The sequence below is a fragment of the Acomys russatus genome, chromosome 29 (genome assembly GCF_903995435.1).
Source record: "Acomys russatus chromosome 29, mAcoRus1.1, whole genome shotgun sequence".
Lineage (NCBI taxonomy): Eukaryota > Metazoa > Chordata > Mammalia > Rodentia > Muridae > Acomys > Acomys russatus.
In genome coordinates, this window is record NC_067165.1 from 6,227,184 (window position 1) to 6,236,713 (window position 9,530).

Consider the following 9,530-nt stretch of genomic DNA (forward strand, 5'->3'; position numbering starts at 1 on the left):
TAAGAGGAAATTGTTAGCTATTCTGACATATATAAAGATTTTAAGAGTTAAATGCCATAGTTTCAATACGAATTTTCAAAAGGTTCTGGGGAAAAGGCTCGGGGTCATTGACGAAGTGGGTGCTTGTCTAATAGACAGAGGCGTTGGGTTCATTTTCCAGCACCAACCCCCAAAAAGAGATATGTGTGTAATATTTATAGGTATCACATATATGTTAAAGTCCTTGCGTTGGAAGTGGTAGGAGAGACATGAGGATGGCTGCAAGTTTGAGGCCAGCCTAGCTGACACAGCAAGTTTCACACCAGCCAGAGCGACATAGCTAAACCGTGACTCAAGTCCCACCATCACCAGCACTACCTAAAAAACGACCGGGGCTAAAACTGCATTACGCAGCTCAACAATACCACAGATTGCAAGGTTACATTTTCCACTCTCAAACTTAAGTCAGAACATCAGGCAACGGTGGACAACCAGGCCTAAAAAAAAGTGCTTTATTCACATTTCTCACCTGACCACCCAAGCTCTCTTCGTTTTCTGATTCATAATTTAAGGGAAAAATCCTATTCAAAGCAAGTTTTTTGAGTTAACATATTTTAGTCTTGTTAAACACAAAACGCTTCTGCGTTCACTTCACAGCTGGAAGGAAGGGCAAAATATACCCACGGCAATAGGAATTTGCAGAGTGCTTTGAAAATATTAATAAACAGCTGCCTATCTTTTAACTCAGTAGTCACGTGAGGAGACGCAGAGTCCCTGGGGTTATAGAATAAACAAATCTCAGCTGCTTATCCCCTCCCTAGTCTTGATTTGCGTGGGTAAATTTCAATAGTTCTTTATTTATTTTCTCCTTAGAAATTCAGGCAAATTGATAGCTTTGTGTTTTAAGGTTGAGAGCTGCTTGTGTCTCAGGCTGACGCTTTTTAAGAGAAATAAATACAGCGCATTTCTTTAACTGGTTATTTTAAAAGACTGAATATAAAAAAGGGAAAGTAGGTATCAAAAAAGGGTGGGTCGGGGGGGACAAGGGGGGCACTCTACTTCCTATACACAGACAGTATTTTTTTTTTCTTCTAGTCTGATGGTTTTGTCTAATTTTGAATTTTTTTTTTCAGAGGTGAGGACCGAACCCATGGCCTTATGCTTGCTAGGCAACAAGCGCTCTACCACTTAGCTAAATCCCCAACCCCTAATTTGGAAATCTTTAATTACATGTATTTATTGTACAAAACGGTGGGTTTCATTCCATCTTCATACAAATCTATAATGTATTTAGCTCATATACAGTCCAAGTGCTCTCTTTTGTCCTCCCCACTCCCATCCCTCCCTCCTTCCAAATACCCCATATACTTTGTAGCATACATGTTTTTAATTATAATTTTGGGGGGATTTATATTATAAAATTCCCCCTCTCTTTTCTTCCCTCTGAGCCCTTTTATATATCCCACAACCTTGATTTCTGTCAAATTCTTGGCCTCTTTCTCTTTGTTGTTATGTGTGGTGTGTGTGTGTGTGTGTGTGTGTGTATTCCTAAATATACAAATACAATCTATTTGGTCCATATAATGTTACTTGATGAATATGTTTTCTGGGCTGACCATTTGGAATCAGATAACCAATTGGCATGTTCTTTGCTGAGGAAAACTATTTCTCCCACTCTCAACATTCCTTAGTTGCCTACAATTCTTTGTCTAGGGTTGAGGCCTTGTGAATGATATATATATATCGTGTGTGTGTGTGTGTGTGTGTGTGTGTGTGTGTATACTTTTTTTTTTTTTTTTTTTTTTTTGATTTTTTAAGACAAGGTTTCTCTGTGTAGCCTTGGCTGTTCTGGACTCACTTTGTAGACCAGGCTGGCCTCGAACTCACAGTGATCCGCCTGCCTCTGCCTCCTCCTGAGTGCTGGATTTAAAGGCATGCCACCACCACACCTGGCCCCTGTCACATATATTTTTTTTAATACATTAAAAAAAAAATCTAAACTGGGTGTGGTGGTGCACGCCTTTAATCCCAGCACTCGGGGAGGCAGAAGCAGGCGATTGCTGCGAGTTGGAGGCCAGCCTGGTCTACAAAGTGAATCCAGAACAGCCAAGGCTACACAGAGAAACCCTGTCTTGGAAAAAAAAAAAATCTAGACTCTGATTCTGAGAGAAATGTGGTATTTGTCTGAGTCTGGCTTTTTTTTTTTCACTTAGTGAGGGTCTCCATCCAGTTGCATGATATAACAGCAGAAAGTGGGCTGTACAAGTTAGTTTTAGGTCAACTTAACACAAGCTGGAGAGAGAACCTCAAGCGAGAAAATGACCAAACTGAACCCACCTGTGGGCTAGCCTGGGGTAGGTTTTCTTGACTGATGATTGATGTGGGAGGGCCCAGCTCACTGTGGGCGGCACCATCCCTTATCAGATGATCCTGAGTGCTGTAAGGAAGCAGCTTGAGCAAGCCACGAGGAGCAATCGAGGAAGCAGTTTCCTCCATGGCCTCTGCCTCCAGGTTCCTGCCGAGCGCCTGTCCTGGCTTCCCCAAGCAATGGATTTGTAATTTGCAAGGTGAAGTAAACCCTTTCCGCCTCAGTTTTGTTTTATGGCTTTGGTCACAGTGTTTTATCACAGCAATAGAAACCCTAACTATGTTCTATGAGCAAAGAAAGGTGTTGAAAGAGGAAGGCAGAAGGGGAGCAAGAGAGGGTGGCGGGAAGAAGAAAGTAACATTTTTCGCATATAGTGTCTAACCTTAACAACTTAACTGTGTGAGAGAGATGTGAACGCACAAGGGGGCTTAGGGGGTGGGAAAACAGCGGGGGAAGGAGATAGCGTGGAGGAAGTGGAGTGAATATGGGCAAAAGTGCAATGGCATGCATGTATAGAACTGCCATAGTAAAGCCAGTTATTTTGTATGCTGGCTAAACAAATTTAATCAGGAAATGGGAGGGGACTTCATGGGGCGCGCGTGCGCATTGTCTTTATCCACGCATCTGTTACCAGGCAGCTAGGCTGACTCCATCACCTGGCTGCTGTGGACAGCGTTGCAATAAACACTGATTGCAGGTACCTCTGCTGAGTGCAGATTTAGATCCCCGGGTTCATCCCTGGGAGGGATGTGACTTGATCATGTGGCAGTTCCACTCTCAGCTTTTTAAAGGGTCTTCCCAGCCATTCGCAGGGACTGCACTACAGTCCACTCCCGCCAGCACTTCCTCACTTCTCTTTCAAAACCCTTTTTACACTGTGTGTGTGTGTGTGTGCGCGCGCGCGCGCGCGCGTACGTGCTCAAGCTCACACAGGCACAAACACATACATACATGTACATGCCACATTGCATGTCGGGGGTGTCACATGACAACTTGTGGAACTTAGTTCCTTTTTCCACCACGTGGACCGAGCAGGTAGTCGGGCTTTGTGGCAATGCCTCGCCCTCTGAGCCCTCTCTGCAACCCAGTTTGTTTTCTCAGGATCGCCGTTCTGCCTGAGATAAAGTAGGATGTCAGTGTGGTTTTTGATTTGTACTTTCTGATAGGTAAGGCTGTTGAACATTTTCCCACATATCTGTTGACTATCTGTATTCATGTGAAAACTTTCCCTTTGCCTGTTCACTGACTGAATTATTGGGGGTGGGGGGTGAGAAATAACTTCATATTCTGTAGCTATTAATCTCCTGCTTGGAACTTTTTTGATTAAGAAAGTCGATCCTCATCTGCAGAGAGACCGTTACAAAATGGCTAGTCCCAGTTGCTGAGCCATCCCACTTTGCCTAATTAACCACGAAGTAATGGGGTGGCTTGGTCATCATATCTCACTCCCAACTTCAGACATGGCCCCCTTTCTCCCAGGGGCCCCCGTTTTCTAACACTGCTTCTCATTGGCTAGTACTGCTTAGTCCATATTCATTGTAAAGAGATTTGCATTATGTAGTGCACAGGGGCGTCGTTTATAATCATTAAATGTTCCATGCCCTGGTTGGTCCCCTTGCCGGAAGCTTTCTGCCTGGAGCCTCCTTCCCCTGGCAGCTGTAACCCAGATACCGCTCTCCTCCCGTCCCCGGGCTCTCTGTTGAGCAATGAAGCCTTATTGAAGTTTTCATTGAGGAGGCAGAGGGAAGGGCTCTCTAGAAGATGCTTGAAAAGCCTGTCTCAGCATCTGTTCGCTCAGTTCCCCTGCCAGGCCACACCCACTGACTGCACCTCCTACCCCACTTCCAGCCTCTCCTGTTCCCTTTTCCTTTCTTGATTTTTTTTTTTTTTTTTTTTTGCGGGGGGAGGAGGTCAGCCTCTTCAGGAAAGACTCTGGCTGTCTTTTCTTTATGTCTAGCAACTATTGGACACTCAGAAAATGGTTGCGAAGCACCTGAGTGAATCCTGCCTCCCTCTCCCACCGATGTCAAAGGTCCTCCTTCCTGGCTGGCACTCAGCTACTTGAGCCACTTTCCCCAAACAGTAGCAAGTGTTGAGCGAAGCAGAAAGCCTGCACTGCTCAGGAACGCTCTCTGACAAGCAGATTCCGGGATGAAACTTGTTTTTGCTTTTAGTTCATCTCCCACCCCTAATAATTTAATAATAGTAACGGCACTGCGTGTTTACGTGTACCAGAAACTCTGAAGTCATTCACATGTATTTGTACACATGATGCTCATCACACATGCCCTCAAAGTGGACATTACCATCATCCCATCCACCCATGAAAAAAAAAAAAAAAACCAAAGCCCGGAGATGCTAAGTACTTCCCAAGGATTCAGAGTCATGATTCTAACCAGGAAATCTGTTCTCAAAGTCTGAGTATTTCACATGTATTTATGTATGTATGTGCATGCACCGTGAGTGTGCCTGGTGACTGGAGTTACATGTGGTTGTGTGTGGGCTGCTGTGTGGGTGTTTCTCCAATCCCAAAGTCTCTATTCTTAAGTATATATATTGCTAATATAAAATATCAAAACAGTGCTCCTCCCACAAAAGCTTGGTGATACATAGAAATATGCCTTATTATATACTTATAATATACTTCAGGACTGGTGCTGGCTCAGTGAGTAAAGTATTTGCTGTGTTAAGGTTCAGGTTCAGTGAGAGACCCTATCTCAGAAAACAAGGTGGACACATTAACCAGTGACCATCATAAGCACCTGCACACACACACACACACACACTGCGTTATAATTGGGTCAATGAAGGTGACCCAGGAAAACATCCCAGGATGTAATGCCTCGCTCCTACATACGTACATACAGCCAATAGTTATGGAGTGGCCACTATGAGCCCAGAATAAAACACCTCAGGGAGAGGACAGCATTCTTGTCTTTTTAAGGCACACGTTCTGGCTGGCAAGCCAGACATTAAAATAATTCCAGTGGGATGAAGGCGAGGGAGCAACCCAAGATGCTGCGGAGCCCACATGGAGCTCTCACTGTGCTTGAGCAACTGGGAAGGCCTGCCTATGGGGCTGAGTTCTCAGCTGATGCCTATAGGGGGGCAGAAGTAGCCAGGTACAGAAGCAGGAGAGGTGTGACCTATGTGTTTGAAGTCCACGGGCAGCTGGGGACTGGTGAAACCAGGCGAGGTAAGCAGCAGGTTGTGGGGGAGATTAAGGGACCCACTATCTAAGACCAAGAAAAGGGAGGACGTGATGGAGCCAAGCCAATAACCTTGGCTGTTCTCCCAGCAAACAGTGTAATCAGAAGGTCTAAAGTGGTAGAATGGGGTTCTGTTGTGATTATTATGCATGGGGCCAGCCACATGCCTGATCCTAACACTAGGCCAGAAATGACTTCCCTGCAAACCCGGGAACAGGGTTCAGATGAATTAACCGACCTCTGCCTGAGTTTTGAAGTAACGAGGCACACAGCAGTGCTGGAGGGTGAAGGGATGAGGAAGTGCGAGGTGCACTCAGACACACAGAAGGCTGTGGCGGGGTCACGCACAAGGCGTCCTGTGGAGCAGGTCAAAGCACTCTGTCCTAGTAGAGGGTCGTGGAATGTTGGCTGAGTGAGACCCAGCTGTGTTAGTTTTAGTTTTGCTTGTATTTGCTTATTTGTTTAAAAGTCTTTAAGTGTTTATACACATGCATATGGTATGCACTGTTGATTGCATGATTTAAACAACTTTCTAAGTACTGAGGATAGAACTTAGTACCTCGTGTCTACTCAATTCTGGACTTCTTTTTACTTCCATCCATCTTTCTTTCTTTCTATCTATCTATGTATCTATCTATTTGGGGGATGCCTTCCTCAATCACTTTTCAACCATTTGGTAGAGGGGGATTTCTTTTTGAGACAGAGTTTCCCTGTGTATCCCTGGCTGTCCTGGAACTCACTCTGTAGACCAGCTGGCCTCAAACTCAGAGAGCTAACTGCCTCTGCATCCTGAGTGCTGGGATTAAAGGCCACCACTGGCCAGCTCAACCTTCTTTTTAAAATAAAGTCTGTCACTGAACATGGGTCTCATAGCTCACTAGTTGGCTAGCCTGCCGGGCAGGAAAGCCCCAGGGTTTGATCCAACATCTTCCTCCTGCCTCATTGCGAACTCTGAGACTGTGAACTGTAAAAACCTGTCCTTTGTTCGGTGTGGTCCAGCCTTAACACACATCTTTAATCCAAGAGCTTTCTGTATACAGGATTTAATAAAGTTAACCCTAAATCAAGAGGCAGAGCAAGAAACCAGCTGACAGGGATCAAGGAGAAAGGAGGGGCTTTGAGTTGAGGGTATTTAAGACAGGGAAGAAGAAGAAGAAGAAGAAGAAGAAGAAGAAGAAGAAGAAGAAGAAGAAGAAGAAGAAGAAGTAGAAGAAGAAGAAGAGGCACTCTAGCTCTTTGGCTCTAGGGCTTGTGACTTTTCTCCTCCTGGACCATCAGCTGAGCTAGCAAGCTTTTGGCCTTGAGCTTTTGGCTTTTAGCTTTTGGCCTTTTCCTTCCAGGACCTGAGCTGAGTAGGAAGGTCAGCTGGGTGCTTTCTCTGCCCCTCTGAGCTGTCAGGTTTCCACACCTGCATCTGGCTCCTGAGTCTTTATTGGTAAAATCGAACAATTGGGATTTTCATTCTTTAAAATGGCATCCTCCTCATTGCTGGGGCCATTGGCATGCATCGCACCCAGCTTTATCACATGGGCGCTGAGGATCCAGACCCAGGGCCTCCTCTTGGGGTGCAAGCACTTTACCCTGCGCCATCTCATCACCCCTACTTTTTATTCTGAAACAGGGTCTTACTAAATTACTCCCAAGCTTGTAGTCCCCCTGCGGCAGCTTCCTGAATGGCTGGACTTGCAGGCCTGTGCTGTGAGGCCCAGAGCATTTTTGACAGTACTGTCAAATTTCTATAAACTTCGGGACTTTTATTTTCTTCAGAAAAAAAAAAAAAAAAAAAAGCCCATACCCATGTAAATATATTACTGATTGGAAAGAATATAACCTTTAATGTCACTGTGACAGGGACAAGGTGGCTTAACATGACAGGCATGGCATGACAGGTAAAAATCTCTAGTAAAAATCAGAATCAAAAGAGCAAAAAGGCCAAAGCAATTAAACCCAGCCTTCCTGGGCTGGAGAGATGGCTCAGTCTGTAAAGCGCCTGTCACATAAGGGACCTGAGTTTGGATCCCCACAAGCCATCTTTAAGAAGCCAGGCAGGTTAGCATATGTTGTAACCCCAGTGTTCAGGGGGCAGAGAAAGACAGAGCCTGAAGCTCACTGGCCAGTCAAGTCTAGCCCAGGCAGCGAGCTTCAGGTTCACTGAGAGACCTAAAAAAGTAAAGGTTGAGATTGACGGAGGGGAGACATCCAAGGTCACCCTCTGGCTTCTGCGAGCACACATACACGCACACATGCACATGCATGCACACACACGCACACACACATACACCTCCATATACACCCAGAACAACACACATACAACATGCACACAAACAAAAAGGGAAAACAATCAATTTTCCTATTTCTGTGTGTGTTGCTTGTTTGACCTCTTAGAATTAAACAAGCAAGCAAACAAACAAAACAAAACAAAACAAAAAAACCCAGGGCTAGAGAGATGGCTCAGAGGTTAAGAGCACTGGCTGCTCTTCCAAAGGTCCTGAGTTCAATCTCCAGCAACCACATGGTGGCTCACAGCTATCTATAATGAGATCTGGTGCCCTCTTCTGGCATGCAGGTGTATGTGCAGGCAGAGCACTGTATTCGCAATAGATACATAAATCTTAAAAACAAAACAAAAACCCTCCCCCAAATTTTGTTTCTGTAAGAATGGCAGATCCCAAGAATTTACCTTTCCAGGGGTTTGGAGAGATGGCTCAGCAGTTAATAGCATATATTGCTCTCTCAGGGCACCCAGGTCAATTCGCTTACAACTGCCAGTAACTTAGACACCAGGGCTTGCAACATCTTCTGGCCTCTGTGAAGACCTGCATACAGGTGCCATGCTCACATCCAGATACGCACATACCCATAATTTAAAAATAAAATAAATCCTTGAAAAAAGAACTTATCTCCAGACAACTTGTGTGTGATCCCCAGACCACATAAAAGGTGAGAGGAGAGAACTCCAGGGGGTCACCTTCTGCCCCGCACAAGTGGGCTGTGCCACTCTTTCCTCCATCCTGTGCACGCACGAGCATGCACCCACACAAACAAAAGTAATACTGCTGTAATTTTTAAAGTTTTAAAAAGAACTTACTTCTCAAGAGTCCATTTCATTTCATGCTACAGAGTTAACTCTGTATTGTAAAAGGGGACAAGTAGGAAGAAACACTAAAAACAATGACAGGAGATGAGAGCCTAGGCTGAGCTGCTTAACTTCTCTGAGCCTCACTCATATAGTAATATTTGCATAATGCATACAAATGCTGTATTCCACATTTATCTACTAATGACACTAATGTTTTGGGTTTGTTTGTTTGTTTTTGGTGCTTCTCACATTTATTAATGCCACATTGTAATGGTACTTAGACAAGTGTACAGCGATGGGCCATGTCCATCTAACACAGTTTGCTTAAGCTTAGCCGACACGATTCATCTTGAGTGGACACATGGAGCGGTTAATGGTGGCCATGGGCAGGTGCAGGGCTGGAGCCTGTCAAAGCTTTACTTCTTTTATCAGCACTCCTGATTTTATAAAAGATGAAGGTCATTAGACCCATTCCTACCCAAATTTCCCCGTAAACCTGGGTATACTAGGGCTTCATTGGGACCCAGACATTCTTAATAAGGCTTTGAAGCATCTCCGCAGACCAAGGCCACAGGCCACACAATATGGCACTAATGTTTTTTGTTGTTGTTTTTCAAGACAGGGTTTCTCTGTGTAGCCCTGGCTGTCCTACACTCACTTTGTAGACCAGGCTGGTCTCGAACTCACAGCGATCCGCCTGCCTCTGCCTCCCGAGTGCTGGGATTAAAGGCGTGCGCTGACACTGATATTAGCGAATGTGCTGGGCATGGTAGCACAAGCTTTTGATCCCACCACTCAAGGAAATGGAGGCAGAGGCAAGTGGATCACTGTGAGTTCGAGGCCAGCCTGGGCTACAATGCGAGTCCAGGACAACCAAGGCTACACAGAGAAACCC

General features: G+C 45.1%; 1 pseudogene; it reads right to left on the minus strand.

Annotated features, from left to right (window-relative positions):
- Positions 1–8,878: 8,878 nt before the first annotated feature.
- LOC127211941 (ATP synthase subunit ATP5MJ, mitochondrial-like) lies at positions 8,879–9,188 on the minus strand (annotated as a pseudogene).
- Between the last annotated feature and the right edge of the window lie 342 nt (positions 9,189–9,530).